This window comes from Orcinus orca, chromosome 2 (assembly GCF_937001465.1).
Source record: "Orcinus orca chromosome 2, mOrcOrc1.1, whole genome shotgun sequence".
Lineage (NCBI taxonomy): Eukaryota > Metazoa > Chordata > Mammalia > Artiodactyla > Delphinidae > Orcinus > Orcinus orca.
The window spans coordinates 72,386,038-72,411,730 of NC_064560.1; the positions used below are offsets into that span (position 1 = coordinate 72,386,038).

Genomic DNA, 25,693 nt, shown 5'->3' on the forward strand with positions numbered 1-25,693 from the left:
TTTCAACAACACCCATTCAAATTTACTTATATTTACACTAGAAAAATTAGGGTAAGTGCTATTGTGACCAGAGAAACAGACCAGGATCAATAACCAACCAATTCTTGGCTAATAAAGCACTTCTCTAAGGTCTACGGTTGCTCTATTCTGACTTTGAGGTTGGCCTCTAATGTCTTATCCATTGACTTTTCCCGTAAATATGTCTAATCGAGGCTATGCAGGATTCTAAAGAGAAATGATACACTCGGTTTGGTAAGAATTGCTAATTAACCAAGTATGTAAAACCCGTAGCTGTAGCTGCTGTGACTCCCAGCATTGCTCTTGTGGTGAAAATTTATACACAAGGAATTAAAACATCAACTTCCATTTTAGATATAGAGACTCTGCGTGTGTGTGTGTGTGTGTGTGTGTGCGTTACTTCTCCCTCTTCCAAACCCTAATGGTTCCAAAATCACTTTTAAAAAAGGAACTTAAAAAAAATGTCTGTAACAGTATTTTCCAATGTTATAAACCTTTAACCAGGAAAATAACATGCAGGATATTTTCATGTTACACAGGAATTCTTCAATCATGCTTAACCTCAGTATGTACAAAGTTATCTGGTTTTACAGCCATGAAAGATTACATTTCATATTAGAAAGGTCAAGAGAGATTAATTTGGGTCCTTGTATACTTGAATCATTCATTTTGTTCTGGTAACAGAGCAGGGTATTTAATCAAACCTAAAGGAAATAAAATAATGAATGACAAGGGAAAGGAACAGTGAGAGATCAAGAAAAGGTTTCTGAATAGATATTTCCAGGTGGGAGTGTCATGCCACAATGATGCCTGTTCACGCAAAGGCTTTTTGACAAAGTCACCTCTGCCAGGAGTGCTTGGTTGATATATCCTGCCTCCCCTCACCCCTTGTGATCTCTGTTCCTTTGGTCAGAGGCAACAATCCCCCGCCAGTTTGATTAGAGTCTAGTACAGGGGTGCTGTTTGAGATTACCATTACCACAGAGGCCTGTTAGTGTGGCTCTCTTCTGCCCTGTTCCTACCTGACCCCAGGTCACAAGGAAAATAAGGTGAGAGTGTGACTCGGGGTAAAGCTCTCGCTGGTGCTGGGGTGGGGAATGCACAAAGAAATGCCTGCCTTGCAAACACCCTGGCTTTACTGGTATCCTGGGACTCAAGTTTTCCATCAGATTTATTTCTCTCCTCCACTTTTTATGGAAGGAGGGCAAATCATAGCAGTGTTCCATTTGAGCGGGGAGAAAGGATTGGTTTATTTAAGTTGAAACAATACAGGCTATGCCTACCAGGATGTCATGAAGACACTCTTATGTGGTTTGAACTATGACGTACTTAATGGGCAAAGTATAGATTCCATAGTCTCCATGTACCTGTGTCCTGGTTGGACCAATCTGAAAGTGTTAGAATATTATAGTCTAAGAGCGATATAACATTTTAATACAACTTAATAAAACAAACCAACATAATATGTTTATTGCCAATTTGATCTTCAGGGAAAACTTGAGAGAGAGGAACTATTTTTATTCCAATATACAGATGAGGAAATTACAAAGTTCCATTCTCAAGGATTTCACAGTCATATGGAGGAAACACTGAGTGATACTAGTTTATGACAAAGGATGTCATACAGGTATTTGGACAGCTGCTGAGGGACGACTGCCCTACACCTGCCTACACCAGGTTTAAGTTTACGGTGCACATTGATGGAACAGAAATCATTTAGAGCAAGGGTCCCAAACCCCTGGTACTGGTCCATCACCTGTTAGGAACCAGGCTGCACAGCAGGAGGTAAGCAGCAGGTGAGGGGGCTAAGCTTCATCTGCCGCTCCCCATCGCTCCTCATTGCTTGCACTACCGCCAGAACCATAGCCCCCATCGCTCACATTACTGCCTGAATCATCCCCCCACCACCCCGTGGAAAAATTGTCTTCCATGAAACAGGTCCCTGGTGCCAAAAAGGTTGGGGACCGCTGATTTAGAGAAATGAGGAGTCCTCTATTATGAAGTATCACTGATGAGTCCCCAGACATTTGATCTTGAAAGTTAAAAACCTGTATCCATTAAAACACAATTAAAAAATTAAAGAGATAAGCCAGAAACTAGAAGAAGATATTTTCAACCTATATAACAGGCAAAGATTAGAATTTAGCATATACAAAGAGCTCCTACAAATAAAAAGATAAATATATCTAATTAGTAAATAGACAAAAAACATGAATAGGAATTTTAGAGGAGAAGTGGATATTGCCATTCAATATGTGAAACATTCATCTTAGCTTTATTAGTAATAATGTAAATGTTAAGACCACAAAGAGAGATCATTTTGTACCACTACACTGGCAAAAATCAAAGGAGTCTAAATAAAACTCTTATATATTGCTGGTAGGAGTATTAATTAGTGCAACTACTTTGAAAACAATGTAGAATGATCTTGTGAAGTTAAACGTTCACGTACCCTAAGACCCAGCACATGTGTCCCAGGAGATATGCCTGTGAATCTTCATATCAGCACTGCTCATAAGGGCAAAAAGCTGGAAACAACCCAAATATCCATCAACAGGAGAATGGATAAATAAATTGTGGTATAGTAAACATGATGGAATATCTTCAGTGGTAATAATAAATAAGCTATAGCTACAAACAACAACATGGATTAATTCTGGAAATGTAATATAATTCTGGAAACACAATATCACACAAAAATAGCAACACAGAGAAGACTTCATACAGTCTGATATTTGCATAGTAAATCTTAAATATAAGTACAATTAATCGATATATTTTTAAAGCATAATACATATGTGATAAATGCATTCTAACCAGACAAGGGAAAATAAACACAGATTTCAGGATGATGAGTGCTTCTATAAAGAGGTAAGGTAACAGGAGGGGGAAGGGCACATAGCTGCAAGTTACTGGTGATAAAAGCTCATTGGCAACTATATTAGAATCTCACACATTGACTGGGAAATTAGACTAAATGATATATAAAATATTTTTTACAGTGAGCCAAAATGCTCTAAATAGGCAAAGTACATCCTTTCATTACAAATTAGTAAACTGGAAATGATGTTAAACAGAAGTTACCTAAATTCCTAAAAAAGTGTCATTTTGAATTGCTCAAAGAATGCAAGAGTGAAACCCTCAACACAGATTTTTCATGAGCCCGCAATATGAGAACAATAGTCAAACTTATCAAATATGACAATGTTAAATGGTAAATTTACAATCTTATATGCTGAAAGGAAATACATTGAACTATTCTTTTAATAAATATTAAACTATGCCCTAAGAATATAAAGAACAAAGCACAATGAATATTAAAGCAAAAAGCAATGAATTAAAAATAGGAAGAAATACAATGTATTAGTGCAAAAGCTAGCTCTTTGAGAAAAAAAATGATTTCCTGGGAAATTCAACAACAGAAAACCTGAAAGAAACACTCAGATGATTAGCAAAAGAAAAGAGATAGAACAACTGAAATGAAATTAACATAAGAGATGACCCGGATTCCTTCTGCTTCGGACCACTCTGCCCTTACACGCTTTCTTCACTCTTGGTAAACAAGTAGGAAGGATACAGAGGAGGGGGGTGCTGCTCTGGTCTTTGTTTTCATCTTCTCATTGATTCGATTATACAATAATGTAGCTAAGGGCACCGTATTCTTTGTATATTCATTAGAATACTGGGAGGTATATATGAATTTTTAAAGACAGAGTTCTGAGTCAATTCTTAGTTATTGACAGCCCCCTTTGCCCAGAGCACTGGGCCAGGCAAAGTTCAGGAGCAAAAGAGGGAGGGAGGCCACAGCACCTACCTTCAAGGAGCAGACTAGCCTGGGACTCTGCCGGCAAGGGTATTCCCTGCCTAACCTAGCCTCTGGCAGATTGATTCTCCTGATAGAAGAAGGAAGAACAAGGCAAGGAGAAATAAAAGTTCCTGATAGCCAATGACCCTGCCCAGCTTGGGACTTCTGGGAAGGCCAGCATCCCTCCCCTCTTTTCCCACTTCCCAAACTGAGTGGCAGGTATGATAATCTGCAGTGAGGGTTTCAAGAATCAGAGTAATCATATGATAATCATAACAGATAGTTGAAAAAAAAAAAGATACTTTTAAAGAAAAAGAACACAAAGGGCAAGTTATAATGAATATATGTATATAAGTAAATAAAGGCTATAGAAAAAAATGCCAGTTTAACAATAATTATCTCTGAGTGACTGTAATTTTCTTCTTTTCTATATTTTCTAAATATTCTACCATAGAAATTTATGAAGTTATATCTGAGAAAATTATTTTCACACTATTTAATATTCTCAGCAATTTTTCATTTATGTAAAATAATTTTCTTTTTAGCCTCACCTTCCTGGGGGCCTGCTCTTTCATTTGCTGTGTGAATATATAACCAAAACTCTGTAACTTCTGGCCTCCAATTAAAGAAAGGATTGGGTCTAAGGGAAATAGGTTCAGCTGGGAGTGCTGGTCAGTGAAATGAGTCAGGGGCAGTGAGTGAGGAATAATGGCACTGCTTACAGTTGTGTTCTTGTGAGCAGAGTGAAGAGAATGTTGGGGCAATTATCCAGTGAATAATAATAATTATAATCCTTATATCCAATATAAGGATGGGATCCTCAGAATCAAAGATTGAACAACTTAGGACTTCGCTCTTGTTGCTATTTTCTAAAGAAGTGATTCGCAAATTTACCTCCACTTTAGAATCCCCTGGCATCTCTCAAATCTCCTGCTGTCCAGAACACATCACAAATCAATTAAATCTACATCTCTGGGGCTGGAAACCAGGCTTCTGGACATCTTTAAATTTTCCAGTGATTCTAATATGGATCCAAGTTTGAGAACCATCCAGGTTTTCTTTGCATGGAAGAGAGATAATTAAACAGTAATCCCTCTTGATTTGCATTGTTCAACCGGGTAGAAGCAGTTTAAGGAGTTGCTATAAGAGCAACATCACATTTTGACCTCTTTGCAGGATCCATGTCTAAGGAGTTGGACCATACCACAGGCAGACTTCACTACACGTGTATAAAAAGATCATGTGATATGTTAGAAAAAGCGCAAGCTCTGAAGGCAAACAGACCAGAGCTTCACTTCATTACCTGGGTCAGACCCCTGATGTGCCCCAGCTCTTACTGCAGCCAGGAGTGTCCAGGTCCACAGAGTCCTGGACAGTCCATAGTACCTGCAACCTGAGAGTACCTGGCCTGCCTCCGGCTGGGCTACTCACCTCTTCCTGAGCCCAATTAGTGTAGACCACTGGGGACTGAGAGCCCTGGAAAAGTGCCTTCTCCTTTCTTCCCAGGCTGGTGTTTTGAGACCTTCTTAAGCCTCCTCAGAAGGTCCTGTAAGCGTTCCATGGTAGACACCTCCACGTGCTTCCTTGGTTTTCTTTCTTTCTTTCTTTCTTTCTTTCTTTCTTTCTTTCTTTCTTTCTTTCTTTCTGCCTCATACCCTGGCCCTAGATCATCATCCTGGAGATTATATCCTCATATACGCTATCTACATATAACAGGTCACTCATCTCAGTCTTTTGTTTCAGGGGAGCCCAAGTTTGGACACACTCCCAGTATCTCATGTACAGAGTTAAACATTTGGAGCATAAATATAGTAATATATTTTTTGCATAGGTTGCTGTAAGAATTAAATGAAAAAATAAAAATGATAAATAACATATAATGACTAGCTCCATGTACTAGGCATATCTACTCCATAAAGAAGGTGTTTTTCACCAGTTCCAGGCACAGAAACTGAGGTATAGAGAGGTTCCCTAACTTTCCTGGGACTTAAATTCAGTGCTGTTCAACTCCAGAACTGAGGCTTATACCTTACCAGAATGTTTTCTTCCCTTCATTTACTACCTTCCCGTGACCTTTCAATCTCCCAAATAAAAGCCAAAAAAACGCACAAAAAACAAAAGATCATAAAACAAAAAATAGAGCTGCTTCTCATCTCAAGAGAAAAACTTCTTAATTGGCCAGAACTAGTTTGAGATAAAAGCTGTCCTTGTGTGTCCATGGCATGTCCTTACTTCCTCTTTCCACTTCTCTGTGCCTCAGACTGGGAGTGGATGCTACAATCCAGACTCATGGTGTAAGGGATACAGAAACACCTTCCACAGTCAACTCTCAGCCCAATTTATGCTCAATGCGCTATGCTATGCAGAGTCATAAAAAGGCAGAGGATTCAAGCTCACCCCCACTATATACAGCTGTAGGAATGAAAATTACATTTTAAAAATTCCAGAAAAATTCTTAGTCATTTCGGTCTTTTCAAAAAGCTAAGTATTTTTAATGTCATCTATCTTATCATTGTCTGATTTGTTAATACCTTTGCATCAGTTTAAAATAATGAAAGGCAGCTTTGTTGTCATTGGAAGACATAGAACTTAAGCATTCTTCTAATACCAGCTGTATGCCTGTGTGAAACTTATTTTGTCTTAAAAAAAATGAAAGGGTTCTACTGACGTCTATGTTATGGCATAGAAAAGGTGTAAGAAAAGAGTTCTTGTGGTAGAAATACCACACATGAGGCAGTATTTGGTTTAAAGGGAGAAGAACTCAATATCTACACAGAAGTGAGGGCAAGATTTGACTACCTATGATGTGAAAAGCTCTGAGAAGAGGATGGAGAGGACAACCATACATCTTGGTTTGCCTGGGATACTTGGTTTACCTAGCTCAGAACTAGTTACTAGTTACTCTTCTTGTCCTATTATCCAAAGCACTTGTCCCAGATGAGTATTTTTAAAGTATTATTTTCTCATTTTTAAAATATTATTACTAATCATGGCACTGCAGTCTTGTCCAGGGCTGTGTGAGATGCATGTATGGTAAATGTATCAATAGTTCTTATTCTAAGGCTTAGTCAAATCTTAAAAACAACCGGTGATAGCTCTCTCCTGACAAAACATAACTACCACCTCCTTTTCAGGGACGGTATACAAGAAGCTCCCTGTTAATAAGTGTACTGGGCATGGGCAGCTGGGACATCTAGTGCCTTGAAACCTCAAGTTCTGGAGGGAGTGAAACTGAACAGGATCCTGCAGGGCCTTCCCAGGGACACATCTGCCACCCTGCCCATGCCCCTGCATCCTGTTTGTAGAAAAGCTTTAGCTTACCCAAGTTCCAAAGAACAAATTTAATCAGTAAAGTGAAAAAATGTAGAAGCAAAGGAAAATAGTCAAGCAAGACAAATTAATAATAGTTTAGCCATAAAACAAAGTCAAAGACCTTTAGTTCTTCCTTAAGGACTTATAGATAATATCTTGAGCCACATCCTTGAATTGTTTAGTATTTGCAGATATTAAGACCCCCATAAGGTGGAAGACTTTAACTACCTGCTGACCACCAGCATGCAGACCTCAGACCGGAAAGAACCAGAAGGTTGATGATTGAGATTACCAAAATCTCACCCTGTTCCCTCACCATCAAACAATCAGAGAATTGTGCATGAGCTGATCAGGTACCCTGTGACCCTCTCCCTCACACTGTCTTTAAAAATTCTTCCCTGAGGGCTTCCCTGGTGGCGCAGTGGTTGAGAGTCCGCCTGCTGATGTAGGAGACACAGGTTTGTGCCCCGTTCTGGGAGGATCCTACATGCCTCAGAGCAGCTGCACCCGTAAGCCATGGCCACTGAGCCTGCGTGTCCAGAGCCTGTGCTCCACAACGGGAGAGGCCACAACAGTGAGAGGTCTGCGTACCGCAAAAAAAAAAAAAAAAAAAAAACTTCCCTGAAAGCCATCCAAGAGTCTTTTGAGCATGAGCTACCTGTTATCCTTGCTTTGCCCTGCAATAAACACTGTACTTTTCCTTTGCCATAACCTGGTGTCAGTAGATTGGCTTTCCTGTGTGCTGGGTGATCAAAACCAAGTTTGGTTTCATAATGGAAGAAGCATCCAATGCCACTGGTCCTGCCAGCCTTTGAATATGTATGATGGCCTAAGAATCCTGGTTGGTGGCTCTATTGGAAACTTAGGAAATTATAGATTAGTTACATATGAAATCTGAGTGAGAAAGAGGTTAAGCAATACTGCCATAAAGTGTATAGAGAGAGTAGTATAAACCCTCTTGCAACTATGGTTTTATCATTTATAACATGGTGTAAATTTACAACTATTCCTTTATTCTATTATTGATATTATCTCATTTTGGGGCAATAAACCTGTTCAGTACCAATGACTTCAAAAACAGGAAGCATATATTGAATAAAAAAATCAGGCTCAAGGTCTAAATTTCTGTTGGAAATTTGCTGATAAATGACTAATTTGACAAAATGTCAACATTTGTCATCTGCCATGAAGATCCTGAGGATATCACTGATCACATGAAAACCAGAAGACACAAATATGCTGACAAAACATCAATATTCAACCTCAACAGTTTGTAGTGATGTTAAAACTGTGCCAAAAAATGACCATTTAATGAATGCAACTACAGAAGATAGGTTTATAGATTGTTTTGTGGCACATGACTTCCACTTGAATCGTATAACTGCTCTCCACTGAATTTGCTCATTTTTTTTAATTGCAAGTTGTGTAACCAAGACTTGTGAATTGTACAAGAAGTCAAGAGAGAACTGCTAATGTGTCATCTCTGTTAGAAAATGAAGAAAACTGCAAGGGATGAAGACTCCAGTTTTATATCAGTGTCATCAGATGTTTTAAGTAGAATTTAGTTAATTTCAATATTGTTTTATTTTCATCCAATTTATTGAATCAAACTAAAGCTACTGAAACATATTCTATCAGAGATGAAATACCTGACATTATTATGCATGTTACAGTCAATTCAGTCAAAAATTTCAACATAGGTAAAGATTTTGTTGATTTTGGGGTAACAAAACCAATTTAAATTTGGTGTAGTGTTGTGGTGAAAGTGATGTTTTACTAATTTAATAAATCTATGGTGCAGAAATATTTTTATCAGATTGGTTATGGTACATGCATAGTTCATAATTCATCAAAACAGACTGCTGTAATGTGCCAAAAAATAGAAGTAGCTGTTGTTATAATTGACAATTATTTTTAAAATTGAGATGTAATTGACATATAATGTTATATTAGTTTCAAGTGTATTACATAATTATTCAATAATTTATACACTGTGAAATAATCATTAAATAAGTTTAGTTACCAACCAAGAATTGATATTTTCATGTGTACAGAAAGTAACTAAACTACAATTTTGTATATGAGACAAAATTGATGTTGAATTTTAAGAAAATGAAATGGCAGTATATACTTTCTCTCTTTGCTGCCCCCATTACTTGATTTTTTAAATATTTTAGATTTATTGAAATGTATTTATAAATAAACATATATGACCGACAAAGGTTGTAAAATTTCAGGAAAAGCTTTGTTTGCATTTCGTTCAATATATTGAAAAACATTAATCAGAATATTCAACCAATGGAACATCAAAAGCTTTACTGATAACAATAAAAAAAACTGGCAAACAGGAAAACAGTCAAAATCAAGACTGAAACTGAACAAAACAAATAATGAGAGTTGAAATTGTACATGATTTAATTTTGAAATCTATGTTCTTTGGAATATCTTGATTTTGAGAAAGAATTTTCAGTAATGTTCTTATATTAAATTGGATACATTTTTATTCTGTACTGGAATGGAACAAAAGTGAAGAGGTCTACCATTTGTAGTACCTAAGTTTGGTGAAATTATATTTAAAAGAATCATAAATGGAGACAATTTATTTGATGAGTTTCATCTTTGAAAAATAGTTGCTTTAAAACTGAGAATGGAAACAAAATGAAAGTGTTTATAAAAATATCTTAGCCTAACCATTTATTTTCAGGTTAGAAATTAAATTTTCTTCATTTAATAGAATATACTCTTCACTTACCAGGTACATCTGCATCTGTAAGAAAAGTATTTTCTTAAAAAACTGCATGTTCTATATAGTAACAATAATAGAATGTGCCAACAATTAAAATTATTAGCATAAAGTTCAGCTCTGTAGAAGATCATAGGCAACTTTATGAAAAAGGTAAAAATAATAAAACCATGTATATAGCACACATTATTCTAAAGAGCACCAATGACATGGTACTAGAGACAGCTAAAATCAGATTAAAATATCAAATATTTAGCAAGTATAATTATTCTGCTTGTTATTTTTTAATGTTTAGATAATCAAAATAATACATGTTAAAATGTACCTAGCTTGATGTTATTTTTATTTTTCAGACAGAATTTCCCTTTTCAAGATAGGTTTTGAATAAAACTATTTTATAGATCCACCAATGTGGTGAAGCCAATTGGTGCCAATAAATAATTATTAAAATATATAATTATAATTGTTTTTATTTCCCTTTCACTGAAGGCTCTCATTCAAGGACATAGGTTAATTATATGGTCACCCTTCAGGAACCTCAGAGTCTAGCTCAGTGGGGGCTGAACATGTATGCTGAAGTCATTGAAATAACCACATGAGGCAACATGGGAAAGGTAGGACAGACTCAGTGATTAGTTGCTAAGAGAATGACTCAGATAGTGATGCTTGAAGCTCACAGGACAGTGAGGTCACTGCTGGATTTGAAAGTTTTTATAGAGATGTTTACCTTGGGTTAGGCTCAGGAAGTGAAAGGGATCTGGTGAGACTCAGGAAAACAAGGCACAGTTTGGAAGAGAACTTCCTGGATGACCACAGTGCAAATAGCAGACAGTCAGGACTCAGCGAGATGGCTGTTACTGGCTTTCCTAGAACCTATCACTCTCTCGGGATCCAATAAAGAACATTTGTTTCAGGAAAGAGCCAAACTCCTTCTGCTACTCATTGCTTCCAGCTTGGTCTTTCACAGTCCCCTCAGGCTCTTCTTATCTCTCTATGAGTAAGAGAACATTTCTTCACTATGGCTTTTCTTGAAACTGTCATTCAATTTGGAGGCCTGAATATATAGTGATGATGATGGTAGTGATAATGCTATTCTATGACCCAAATCTCCTTGAGTGTTTGCTTTAGCCATTAAAAATGAAGAGTCATAATGTTACAGTTTCCCAAGGCCAGGGTGAAGCCCCAAGTCCTCCAGGAAACCTGGCTTCTGTCAGCATCAGTACAAAGAGTATGATTTTTTTTCTTTTGAAAATAACTTTATTCTTTTGGCAAAATAATATTTATTGTACAAATGAAAATGATAAAAATGGTAACCATTATTAGCACTTTGGTGAATATCCTTTCAAACATTTCTCTAAGCATATATATGCATGTGTGTATGTTTTTTATATAAGTCAGATCATACTATGCATTTTGTTTTGTAGTTTTCCTTTTCACTCAACAATATTAAATGGATGGCTCTCCATGTCAATAAAAATGGTTGCACATCATTGTAGGATCTACATTTTGTGCATGCACCATGTTTGACTAAATGTTCTTTGGAAGAGCATCCATTTTCTCTTATGAATAATGCTGTACTGAATATCTTGTGTAATCCTATCCAGCTTGTATGATTATGTCTTAATTTGAAATATTATGGTAGGGTAGCAGGGTCAAGACATATATGCACATGATATTGGATACATGTGGTCAAACTGCCCCCTGGAAAGATTGTCCTATTTATGTGTATGTGACATATACCTCAAGCAAAAGCACATGTTTTCACACATACAAATTAAACACTGAGTTTTAATAATGTTTTAAATCTTTTCTATATTAACAAAAATAATATTCCATTGTCTGTATATCAGTGAGGTTGATCACTACTGCACATTTACTAGCTATTTGTATTTCTTCATTCACAAATCATCTCTTTACCCATCTTCCTCTTGGACTCCTCCCCATCTTTATAGGTATTTATTATATATGCCTCTAATTCTGTGGCTTGTATTTCAGTTTTGCTGTAGAGAAGTTTTTGACTTGTTTGGTTTTAACTTGAGGTAGACAAATATATCAGCTGTTTCCTTTTGTGCTTTCCAATCTTTATTACATGCTTAGAAAGCCCTTGTCAACCACATTAATAAACTTGCATCTTTTGCTTTTGCTGCTCATCAAATGCTGCCTTAAATTATTTGTTATTCTTTCTATGCATTTTACCCATATTCCCAAGTAGATCATTGGTCAAGGAGTAGAAGTTATCTTATTTGTTTCCCATAGATGAAGATCCTAGCTTAGCACCTTGTATATGGGAGTAATTCAGTAATTATGATTGATGAACCCCCACATATCAAAAATATATTTATAACTAACATCTGGTGTTGTTGAGGATATGGCAAAAAAGGTATTTTTATCTTCTTTTGGTTGGGCTTTAAATTCTTAAAATCATTTTGGAGGACAACTGGTAACATATACCAAACCCCTTTAAGATATAACTTTACCCCTCAGAATTCATTCCTAGTCAGAGATATATAGAAAAATAAATATACTAGGGGAATATACTTCCTCACAGATTTATTTATGGCAACAAAAATTTAAAAATATCCTAGAGGCATTGCATAATGTATGACGTATTTATAGATTATTATACTGTAAAATAATGTGGTTAAAGAAAATTACTTTTAAATGCTCTTGATGTAATGCTAAATTAAAATTTAAAAAAACAGAAATTGTATTTCATCATAAAAGTATTATATGCCCATAATAGGGAAAGTTCATATGGTATAGAAGGGAATCATTTGGAAATTAAAACTTTTTTCACCCCTTTCTCCCAACTCACTCCCCAGAAATAACAACAATTAATAGTTTGTGTACTTTACTTGGTAAATGCTTCTACATTTTAAATAATGCAAGTATATGCATCTCTGTTTCCTGATTTTTTTCTGAAACCTTAGGGATCTGAAGCATTTTCACTACTTCCTAGTTCCTCTCCATTTCTCTTACTTTTTGAAGGTCAGAAACATCACAAAAATGTGTCTAGAGGTGTGTCTTTTTTAAAAATTTCATCTAATTCTCCCTGGAGTGGAGATGATGGTGACTCATTTAAATCTAAAGACTGATGTATGTCTTCTGCTCTGAGCTATTTTGTTTTATTATTTCTTCATTGTTTATCTTTTGTTCTGGAACTTTTTCTACATAGCTTTTGGGAGAAGATGGGTAGAGCTTCTATTTTATATTCTTACTAATATTTTTATTTCTTTTCATTTTACTCCTGGCAATGGGAAATTTATTTATTATCTTCCAGGTCCCCAAACCAATTTTTAGTTGTCTGTATTTTTATACAATCTATTCATTGAACTTGGGAGGACCATATGTTCCAAGAATTCTTGTTATTCTTTGGCTTTAACCACACCTTCTAGTTTTATTGTAGCAGTGCCTAAACTGAGAAGGTGGTCTCAGGGATGAAGAGAAGGAGAGTGTAATGGAAAATCTAGAGGGATGTTCAACAAGACTGCAGGTGTCTGGATCTGGGACTTGAGGAAGAGGAACACTCTCTAGTTTCTTGTCCAAGTTCAGTGAGAGCTCTGGCTTTTCAGATGTGTAAAGGGCTGAAGCTTACTAGCTTTGAATTCTTAAGTGTGTGGCTCAGAGCCTGCTGATCTGAGGAATGAAATAAAAGGCAACATTTGATGAACATTTTAAAAAGGTACAGGGAAGGATGATACACAAAGAATTTACTTCCTTGAAGTGGCAGTGTTTTAGTAGGTTGAGTATCTTTTTGGGATAAGGAAGTGACATTTTAGGTTGAGAGATGAAACATATGCAGATAGAAAAACAAGAGAAACATTTATAGATAATGATGATGATGGTGATGGTGATGATAACTACTCTAATTTACCAAACATCTCCCTTGTGCCCAAGCAGTGGGGTCCAAATATTTACCATATGTCCAGGCACCAGGGGTAAGTAAATATCTACACTGAACTTCAGTCTCATATGGTTCTTGGTGGCTATTATTTTCCCCATCATTTATAAATATAATAAAACCAAGCGTTCAAAAGCAAACACAGCAACAGGTAAGAAAGCTGATTTCCCTAATGCCAGTATCTCTTGCTCTTGGATGCTCCCTGTACTTCCTCAAGGTATCCAGCTTGACTAGAATAAGCACATTATGCTTGTAAATGGGGAAAGAATAGTAAATGATTTTGTAGGCCATGCTCAGAAATAGAGATTTTATTTATCAGGCAATGGACAGTCACTGAAAGTTCCTGAGCAGAGAAATGTTATGAACATGGATAATCTGCCTATGCTATGCTAGTGGATTGGTTTTGGTGTAATGGAAAATAAAAAGGCTAATTAGGATTTGTTGCAGAGTTGATGGAGAAATCATGAGGTTTGAGACTGGAATTGTATAGCAGGAATAGAGATAAGGGAATTGTATGTAAAGGCTTGAGTGTGTGAGGTGTAGCAGAGAAGTAAAATCACCTAGAGCTGGGGACAAGCTTGGGGATTCTTGGAAATGTCAATTGCTACTTTGAGAAATGTCCAGAGGGGTCACTGGTTTGAACAGTCTTGTGTTGACTGTCTGTTGATGACTAGAATGTCCACTTTGCCCACCTCATTAGACATAGTTAATGTGCGATTTTCTATTCCGTAGCAAGAGAAACAAATTAAAAAATTGAAACAGTAAAACAAGAGTTTATACCTCATCAGATTGGGTATAAAGGAAAACACTTCAACATAATAAGCTATGATAAACCCATAGCTAACTCAATGTTGGGAAGTTAAAAGCTTTTCGCCAAAGATCAGGAACAAGAAAAGGATTCCTTCTCTCCACTCTTAATTTAATAAAGTTCCGGAAGTCCTAGCTAGAAAACTCAGACAAGACAAAGAGAGAAAAGACATATAAATGTAAAGGAAGAAGTAAAATTGTTGTTATTTGCAGATGATATGATTTTACATATAAAAAAATCTCAAAGACCAAACAAAAAACTGTTGGAACTAATCAATGAATTCAGTAAACTTGCAGGATATAAAATCAACATAGAGAAATCAGTTACATTTCTGTACATTAACAATGAAACATCTGAAAAAGAAATGAAGAAAACTATTCCATTCACAAGCATCAAAAATAAATTTAACAAATGAAGTGAAAATTATGTACAAAAAATACCCCCAAGTCTTTTTCCTTTTTAACATCTTTATTGGAGTATAATTGCTTTACAATGCTGTGTTAGGTTCTGCTTTATAACAAAGTGAATCAGCTATTCATATACATATATCTCCATATCTACTCCCTCTTGCATCTCCTTCCCACCTTCCCTATCCCACCCCTCCAGATCGTCAGAAATCACTGAGCTGATCTCCCTGTGCTAGGTGACTGCTTCCCACTAGCTATCTATTTTACATTTGGTAGTATTTATAAGTCCATGCCACTCTCTCACTTTGTCCCAGCTTACCCTTACCCTTCCCTGTGTCCTCAAGTCCATTCTCTACTTCTCTACCTCTACATCTTTATTCCTGTCCTGCCCATAGGTTCATCAGAACGATTTTTTTTCTTTAGATTCCATATATATATATATATATGTTAGTATACAGTATTTGTTTTTCTCTTTCTGACTTACTTCACTCTGTATGACAGACTCTAGGTCCATCCACAGCACTACAAATAACTTAATTTTGTTCCTTTTTATGGCTGAGTAATATTCCATCGTATATATGTGCCACATCTTTATCCATTCATCTGTTGATGGACACTTAGGTTGCTTCTATTTCCTGGTTATTGTAGATAGAGCTGCAATGAACACTGAGTTAAATGACTCTTTCTGAATTGTAGTTTTCTCAGGGTATATGCCCAGTAGTGGGATTGCTGGGTCGTATGGTAGTTCTATTTGTCGTTTTCTAAGGAACCTCCATACTGTTCTCCATAGAGTCTGTATCAATTTACATTCCTACCAACAGTGCAAGACAGTTCCCTTTTCTCCACAGTCTCTCCAGCATTTATTGTTTGTAGATTTTTTGATGATGGCATTCTGACTAGTGTGAGATGATACCTTATTGTAGTTTTAATTTCATTTCTCTAATGATTAGTGATGTTGAGCACTCTTTCATGTGATTGTTGGCAATCTGTATATCTTCTTTGGAGAAATGTCTATTTAGGTCTTCTGCCCATTTTTGGATTGGGTTGTTTGTTTTTTTGATATTGAGTTGCATGGCTGCTTGTAAATTTTGGAGGTTAATCCTGTGTCAGTTGATTCATTTGCAAATATTTTCTCCCATTCTCAGGGTTGTCTTTTTGTCTTGTTTATGATTTCCTTTGCTGTACAAAAGCTTTTAAGCTTCATTAGGTCCCATTTGTTTATTTTTGTTTTTATTTCCATTTCTCTAGGAGGTGGGTCAAAAAGGATCTTGCTGTGATTTCTGTCATAGAGTGTTCTGCCTATGTTTTACTCTAAGAGTTTTATACTGTCTGGCCTTATATTCAGGTCTTTAATCCATTTTGAGTTTATTTTTGTGTATGGTGTTAGGGAGTGTTCTAATTTCATTCTTTTACATGTAGCTGTCCAGTTTCCCCAGCACCACTTATTGAAGAGGCTGTCTTTTCTCCACTGTATACTCTTGCCTCCTTTATCAAAGATAAGGTGACCATATGTGTGTGGGTTTATCTCTGGGCTTTCTATCCTGTTCCATTGATCTATATTTCTGTTTTTGTGACAGTACCATACTGTCCTGCTTACTGTAGCTCTGTAGTATAGTTTGAATTCAAGGAGCCTGATTCCTCCAGCTCCATTTTTCATTCTCAAGATTGCCTAGGCTATTCGGGGTCTTTTGTGTTTAATAATTTCAAACTGAATTTTTTTGTTCTTGTTCTGTGAAAAATGCCATTGGTAGTTTGATAGGGCTTGCAATGAATCTGTAGATTGCCTTGGGTAGTGTAGTCATTTTCTCAATATTGATTATTCCAATCCAAGAACATGATATAACTCTCCATCTGTTTGTATCATCTTTAATTTCTTTCATCAGTGTCATAGTTTGCTGCATACAGTTCTTTAGTCTATGTAGGTAGATTTATTCCTAGGTATTTTATTGTTCTTTTTGCAATGATAAATGGGAGGGTTTCCTTAATTTCTCTTTCAGGTTTTGCATCATGAGTGTATAGGAATGTAAGAGATTTCTGTGCATTAATTTTGTATCCTGCTACTCTACCAAATTCATTGATTAGCTCTAGTAGTTTTCTGTTGGCATCTTTAGGATTCCCTATGTATAGTATCATGTCATCTGCAAAGAGTGACAGCTTTACTTCTTTTCTGATTGGATTCCATCTATTTCTTTTTCTTCTCTGATTGCTCTGGCTAAAATTTCCAAAATTGTGTTGAATGATAGTGGTGAGAGTGGGCAACGTTGTCTTGTTCCTGATCTCGGTGAAAATGGTTTCAGTTTTTCACCATTGAGGTTGAGTTTGGCTGTGGGTTTGCCATATATGTCATATTTACATGTTGAGGTAAGTTCTCGCTATACCTACTTTCTGGAGGGTTTTTATCATAAATGGGTGTTGAACATTGTCGAAAGCTTTCTCTGCATCTACTGAGATGATCATATGATTTTTCTTCTTCAATTTGTTAATATGGTGCATCACGGTGATTGATTTCCGTCTATTGAAGAATCCTTGCATTCCTCAGATAAACCCCACTTGATCATGGTGTATGATCCTTTTAATGTGCTGTTGGATTCTGTTTGTTAGTATTTTGTTGAGGATTTTTGCATCTAAGTTCATCAGTGATATTGGCCTGTAGTATTCTTTCTTTGTGACATCTTTGTCTGGTTTTGGTATCAGTGTGATGATGGCCCCATAGATTGAGTTTGGGAGTGTTTCCCCTTCTACTATATTTTGGAAGAGTTTGAGAAGGATAGGTGTTAGCTCTTCTCTGAATGTTTGATAGAATTCACCTGTGAAGCCATCTGGTCATGGACTATTGTTTGTTGGAAGACTTTTAATTCCAGTCTCAATTTCAGTGCTTGTAATTGGTCTGTTTATATTTTCTATTTCTTCCTGGTTCAGTCTCAGAAGGTTGTGCTTTTCTAAGAATTTCTTCCAGGTTGTCCATTATATTGGAATATAGTAATCCAAGTAATTAACTTGTAGTAATCTCTCATGATCCTTTGTATTTCTGTAGTGTCAGTTATTACTTCTTTTTATTTCTAATTCTGTTTATTTGAGTCTTCTCCCTTTTGTTCTTGATGAGTCTGGCTAATGGCTTATCAATTTTGTTTATCTTCTCAAAGAACAAGCTTTTAGTTTTATAGATCTTTGCTATCATTTCCTTCATTTCTTTTTCATTTATTTCTGATCTGATTTTTATGATTTCTTTCCTTCTGCTAACTTTTATTTTTTATTGTTCTTCTTTCTCTAATTACTTTAGGTGCAAGGCTAGGTTGTTTATTCGAGATGTTTTCTGTTTCTTAAGGTGGGCTTGTGTTGCTATAAACTTCCCTCTTAGAACTGCTTTTGCTTCATCCCATAGGTTCTGGGTCGTTGTGTCTCCATTGTCATTTGTTTCTAGGTATTTTTGTATTTCCTCTTTGATTTCTGCAATGATCACTTCGTTATTAAGTAGGGTATTGTTTAGCCTCCATGTGTTTGTATTTTTTACAGATCTTTTCCTGTAATTGATATCTAGTCTCATAGCATTGTTGTCAGAAAAAATACTTGATACAATTTCAATTTTCTTGAATTTACCAAGGCCTGATTTGTGACCCAAGATATGATCTATCCTGGAGAATGTTCCATGAGCACTTGAGAAAAATGTATATTCTGTTGTTTTTGGATGGAGTGTCCTATAAATATCAATTAAGTCCATCTTGTTTAATGTATCATTTAAGCTTGTGTTTCCTTATTTATTTTCATTTTGGATGATCTGTCCATTGGTGAAAGTGGGGTGTTAAAGTTCCCTTGCTATGTATGTGTTACTACCGATTTCCCCTTTTATGGCTTTTAGTATTTGCCTTATGTATTGAGGTGCTCCTATGTTGGGTGCATAAATATTTACAATTGTTATATCTTCTTCTTGGAACAATTCCTTGATCATTATGTAGTGCCCTTCTTTGTCTCTTCTAATAGTCTTTATTTTAAAGTCTATTTTGCCTGATATGAGAATTGCTACTCCAGCTTTCTTTTGGTTTCCATTTGCATGGAATATCTTTTTCCATCCCCTTACTTTCAGTCTGTATGTGTCTCTAGGTCTGAAGTGGGTCTCTTGTAGACAGCATATATACAGGTCTTGTTTTTGCATCCATTCAGCTAATCTGTGTCTTTTGGTGGGAGCATTTAGTCCATTTACATTTAAGGTAATTATTGATATGTATGTTTCTATTCCCATTTTCTAAATTGATTTGTGTTCGTTATTGTAGGTCTTTTCCTTCTCTTGTGTTTCTTGCCTAGAGAAATTCCTTTAGCATTTGTTGTAAAGCTGGTTTGATGGTGCTGAACTCTCTCAGCTTTTGCTTGTCTGTAAAGGTTTTAATTTCTCCGTCAAACCTGAATGCGATCCTTGCTGGGTAGAGTAATCTTGGTTGTAGGTTTTTCTCCTTCATCACTTTAAATATGTCCTGCCACTCCCTTCTGGCTTGCAGAGTTTCTGCTGAAAGATTAGCTGTTCACCTTATGGGGATTCCCTTGTGTGTTATTTGTTGTTTTTCCCTTGCTGCTTTTAATATGTTTTCTTTGTATTTAATTTTTGATAGTTTGAGTAATATGTATCTTGGCATGTTTCTCCTTGGATTTATCCTGTTTGGCACTCTCAGTGCTTCCTGGTCTTGATTAACTATTTCCTTTCCCATATTAGGGAAGTTTTCAACTATAATCTCTTCAAATATTTTCTCAGTCCCTTTTTTTTTCTCTTCTTCTTCTGGAATCCCAATAATTCGAACGTTGGTACATTTAATGTTGTCCCAGAGGTCTCTGAGACTGTCCTCAGTTCTTTTCATTGTTTTTTCTTTATTCTGCTCTGCAGTAGTTATTTCCACTATTTTATCTTCCAGGTCACTTTTCCATTCTTCTGCCTCAGTTATTCTGCTATTGATCCCTTCTAGAGAATTTTTCATTTTATTTATTGTGTTGTTCATCGTTGTTTGTTTCATCTTTAGATCCTCTAGGTCCTTGTTGAATGTTTCTTGCATTTTGTCTATTCTATTTCCAAGATTTTGGATCATCTTTACTATCATTATTCTGAACTATTTTTCAGGTAGACTGCCTATTTCCTTTTCATTTGTTAGGTCTTGTGGGTTTTCATCTTGCTCCTTCATCTACAGTGTGTTTTCCTATCTTCTCATTTTGCTTATCTTACTGTGTTTGGGGTCTCCTTTTCGCAGGCTGCAGGTTCGTAGTTCCCGTTGTTTTTGTTGTCTGTCCCCAGTGGCTAAGGTTGGTTTAAGGGGTTGTTTAGGCTTCCTGGTGGAGGGGACTAGTGCCTGTGTTCTGGTGGATGAGGCTGGATCTTGTCTCTCTGGTGGGCAGGTCCATGTCTGGTGGTGTGTTTTGGGGTGTCTGTGGACTTATGATTTTAGGCAGCGTCTCTGCTAATGGGTGGGGTTGTGTTCCTGTTTTGCTAGTTGTTTGGCATAGGTTGTCCAGCACTGTAGCTTGCTGGTCGTTGAGTGAAGCTGGGTGCTGGTGTTAAGATGGAGGTCTCTGGGAGATTTTCGCCATTTGATATTATGTGGAGCTAGGAGGTCTCTTGTTGACCAGTGTCCTGAAGTTGGCTCTCCCACCTCAGCGGCACAGCACTGACTCCTGGCTGCAGCACCAAGAGCCTTTCATCCACACGGCTCAGGATAAAAGTTAGCAAAAGTAGAGAGAAAGAATTAGTAGAAGTAGGAAGAAAGAAAGGAAGAAAGAAAGAAAGAAAGAAAGAAAGAAAGAAAGAAAGAAAGAAAGAAAGAAAGAAAGAAAGAAAGAAAGAAAGAAAGAAAGAAAGAAAGAAAGGAAGGAAGGAAGGAAGGAAGAAAGAACAAAAGAAGGAAAGAAAGAAAGGACAGAGGAAGGGAGGGATGGTGGGAGGAAGGAAGGCAGGAAGGAAGGAGGGAAGGAAGGAAAAAAAGACAGAAAGAAAGAAGATAAAGTAAAATAAAATAAAGTAAAATATAATAAAGTTATTAAATTAAAAAATAATTAAGAAAGAAAAAAAAACGTACTGGTAGAACCTTAGGACAAGTGGTGGAAGCAAAGCTATACAGACAAAATCTCATACAGAAGCATATACATACACACTCACAAAAAGAGGAAAAGGGGAAAAAATCAAAAATCTTGCTCTCAAAGTCCACCTCCTCAATTTGGGATGATTTGTTGTCTAAAGGAGGGAAGGAAGGAAGGAAGGAAGGAAGGAAGGAAAGAAAGAAAGAAAGAAAGAAAGAAAGAAAGAAAGAAAGAAAGAAAGAAAGAAAGAAAGAAAGAAAGAAGATAAAGTAAAATAAAATATAGTTATTAAAATTAATTATTAAGAAAAAAAAAACGGACGGATAGAACCCTAGGACAAATGGTGGAATCAAAGCTATACAGAAAAAATCTCATACAGAAGCATATACATACAAACTCACAAAAAGAGGAAAAGGGTAAAAAAATCATAAATCTTGCTCTCAAAGTCCACCTCCTCAATTTAGGATGATTCGTTGTCTATTCATGTATTCCACAGATGCAGGGTACATCAAGTTGATTGTGGAGCTTTAATCTGCTGCTTCTGAGGCTGCTGGGAGAGATTTCCCTTTCTCTTCTTTGTTCTCACAGCTCACAGGGGCTCAGCTTTGGATTTGGCCCTGCCTCTGCGTGTAGGTCGCCGGAGGGCGTCTGTTTTTTGCTCAGACAGGACGGGGTTAAAGGAGCCGCTGATTCAGGGGCTCTGGCTCACTCAGGCCAGGGGGAGAAAGTGGCGGCAGAGGCCGGTGTGACGTTGCACCAGCCTGAGCCTCGCCATGCATTCTCCTGGGGAAGTTGTCCCTAGATCCTGGGAACCTGGCAGTGGCGAGCTGCACAGGCTCCCCAGAAGGGAGGTGTGGATAGTGACCTGTGCTCGCACACAGGCTTCTTGGTGGCGGCAGCAGCAGCCTTAGCGTCTCATGCCTGTCTCTGGGGTCCCCGCTTTTAGCCGCGGCTAGTGCCTGTCTCTGGAGCTCCTTTAAGCAGCACTCTTAATCCCCTCTCCTTGCGCACCAAGAAACAAAGAGGGAAGAAAAAGTCTCTTGCCTCTTCGGCAGCTCCAGACCTTTTCCCGGACTCCCTTCCAGCTAGCCGTGGTGCACTAACGCCTTCAGGCTGTGTTCATGCTGCCAACCCCAGTCCTCTCCCTGCGCTCCAACCAAAGCCCGAGCCTCAGCTTGCAGCCCCGCCCGCCCCGGTGGGTGAGCAGACAAGCCTCTCTGGCTGGTGAGTGCCGGTCAGCACTGATCCTCTGTGCGGGAATCTCCCCGCTTTGCCCTCCGCACCCCTGTTGCTGCGCTCTCCTCCATAGTGCCGAAGCTCCCCTACTCCGCCACCCGCAGTCTCCGCCCACGAAGGGGCTTCCTAGTGTGTGGAAATCTTTCCTCCTTCACAGCTCCCTCCCACTGGTGCACGTGCCGTCCCTATTCTTTTGTCTCTGTTTTTTCTTTTTTTCTTTTTCCCTACCCATGTACGTGGGGAGTTTCTTGCCTTTTGGGAGGTCTGAGGTCTTCTGCCAGCGTTCAGTAGGTGTTCTGTAGGAGTTGTTCCACCTGTAGATGTGTTTCTGGTGTATCTGTGGGTAGGAAGGTGATCACATCTTACTCTTCCGCCATCTAGGAGTGCTTTCTTCATTTGATATTATGTAGAGCTGGGAGGTCTCTGCCAGACCAATGTCCTGAACCCGGCTCTCCCATCTCAGAAGCACAGGTCTGACACCTGGCCGGAGCACCAAGACCCCATCACCCACACTGCTCATAAGGAAAGAAAGAAAGAAAGAAAGAAAGAAAGAAAGAAAGAAAGAAAGAAAGAAAGGAAGAAAGGAAGAAAGGAAGAAAGGAAGAAAGGAAGAAAAAGAAAGGAAGAAAGGAAGGAAGGAAGGAAGGAAGGAAGGAAGAAAGAAAGGAAGAAAGGAAGGAAGGAAGGAAGGTAGGAAGGTTATTAAAATAAAAAATTATTATTAAAAGTTAAAAAGTTAAACTAATAAAAAAAGGAGAAAAAAGAACGAAAGGAGAACAACCAAAGAAAAAAACAAATACGCCTATGATAACAAGCTCTAAAAACTATACACAAAAAAAAATTCAAAACACAGACAGACAGAACCTTAGGACAAATAGTACAAGCAAAGCTATACAGACAAAATAACACAAAGAAGCATACACATACACACTCACAAAAAAAGAAAAAGGAAAAAAATATACATATCTATATATTTTAAAAAAAGGAAGAATAGAGCACCCAAATCAATAAACAAATCTACCAATGGTAATAAACTCTAAATACTAAACTAATATAAACATAAAGCCAGGAACAAATTAGATGCAGAAAGGAAACCCCAAGTTTACAGTTGCTCCCATAATCCACTGCCTCAATTTTGGTATGATTCATTGTCTATTCAGGTATTCCACAGTTGCAGGGTATGTCAAGTTGATTGTGGAGACATAATCTGCTGCTTCTGAGGCTGTTGGGAGAAATTTCCCTTTCTCTTCTTCGTTCGCACAGCTCCTGGAGTTCAGCTTTGGATTTGGCTCTGCCTCTGTGAGTTGGTTGCCTGATGGCATCTGTTCCTGCCCAGATAGGACCTGGTTAAAGTAGCAGCTGATTAGGGGTCTCTGGCTCACTCAGGTCAGGGGGAGGGAGGGGTATGGAATGCAGGGTGAGCCTGCGGCGGCAGAGGCTAGCATGCCATTGCAACAGGCTGACGCGAGCCATGTGTTCTCCCGGGGAATTTGTCCCTGGATCACAGAACCCTGGCAACTGTGGGCTGCACATGCTCCCCGGAGGGGAGGTGTTGAAAGTGACCTGTGCTTGCACACAAGCTTTTGGTGGCTGCAGTAGCAGCCTTAGTGTTTCATGCCCGTCTCTGGTGTCCACACTGATAGCCGTGGCTCACGCCCATCTCTGGAGCTCATTTAGGTGGTGCTCTGAATTCCCTCTCCTCATGCAACCCGAAACAATGGTCTCTGGCCTCTTAGGCATGTCCAGACTTTTTCCAGGACTCCTTCCTGGCTAGCTGTGGTGCACTGGCCCCCTTCATGCTGTGTTTATGCAGCCAACCTCAGTCCTCTCCCTGGGATCTGACCTCTGAAGCCCGAGCCTCAGTTCCCAGCCCCCACCCGCCCTGGCAAGTGAGCAGACAAGCCTCTTGGGATGGTGAGTGCTGGTTGGCACCAATCCTCTGTGTGGGAATCTCTCTGCTTTGCCCTCTGCACCCCTGTTGCTGTGCTCTCCTCTGTGGCTCAGAAGATTTCCCTTCACCCACCCACCCCCGTCTCCACCAGTGAAGGGGCTTCCTAGTGTGTGGAAACATTTCCTCCTTCACAGCTCACTCCCAGAGGTGCAGGTCTTGTCCCTATTCTTTTGTCTGTGTTTTTTCTTTTGCCCTACCCAGGTATGCTGGGAGTTTCTTGCCTTTTGGGAAGTCTGAGGTCTTCTTCCATGGTTCAGTAGGTGTTCTGTAGGGGTTGTTCCACATGTAGATGTATTTCTGATGTATTTGTGGGGAGGAAGGTGATCTCCACATCTTTCTTCTCTGTCACCTTGAAGGTCTCCCCCCAAGTCTTTTTTGAAAGAAATTGAAGACACATACAAATGGAAAGATACCTTGAGTTCATGGATTGGAAGAATTAATATTGTTTAACTGTTCATACTCCCAAAGCAATCTATAGACTTAAAGCAATCCTTATGAAAATTCCAATGGCATTTCCACAGGAAAAAAAAAAAATCCTAAAATTTGTATAGAACCACAAAATACCCCAAATATCCAAAGCAATCATCAGAAAGAAGAACAAAGCATCAAACTTCCTGATTTCAAACTATACTACAAAGCAATAATAAAACAGTATGGGGCTTCCCTGGTGGCACAGTGGTTGAGAGTCTGCCTGCCGATGCAGGGGACATGGGTTCGTGCCCCAGTCTGGGAAGATCCCACATGCCGCGGAGCGGCTAGGCCCATGAGCCATGGCCGCTGAGCCTGTGCGTCCGGAGCCTGTGCTCTGCAATGGGAGAGGCCACAGCAGTGAGAGGCCCACGTACCGCAAAAAAAAAAAACAAAAAAACAAAAGAAAAACCAGTATGGCACTGCCGTAAAAATAGATACATAGACCAATGGAACAGAATAGACAGCACAGAAATAAACCCCCACATCAACTAATATCTGGCAAGAGAGCTAAGGACATCCAATGGAAAAAATATAGTCTTTTCAACACATGGTGTTGAGAAAACCAGATAAACACATGCAGAAAAATAAACTTGGACCTGTATTTTATCCCATTCACAAAAATTAACTCATAATGGACCAAAGACTTAAACATAAGACATGATACCTTAAAACTCCTATAAGAAAACATGGAGGAAAATCTCCTCAACATTGGTCTTGATATTTTTTGGATATTACACCAAAAGTACAAATGACAAAAGCAAAAATCAACAGGTGGGACCACATCAAACTTAAAGGCTTCTGCACAGCAAAAGAAACAATCAACAAACTAAAATGTAACCTACAGAATGGGAGAAAATATTTGAGAAACATACATAAGATGAGGGGTTAATATCTAATATATATATAAGAAACTCATACAATTCAATAACAAAAAAATAAACAGTCCAATTTTAAAAATGGGCAAAGGAGCTAAATAGACATTTTTTTACA

General features: G+C 38.0%; 1 long non-coding RNA gene across 1 annotated transcript in view; it reads left to right on the forward strand.

Moving 5' to 3' along the window:
• LOC125963421 (uncharacterized) overlaps positions 1-25,693 on the forward strand; it is a 134,992-nt gene that overhangs the window by 104,968 nt on the left and 4,331 nt on the right. The window contains exon 2 of the long non-coding RNA XR_007475384.1: positions 16,202-16,245. This is a non-coding gene — a long non-coding RNA (uncharacterized LOC125963421). The remainder of the gene's footprint in view (positions 1-16,201; positions 16,246-25,693) is intronic.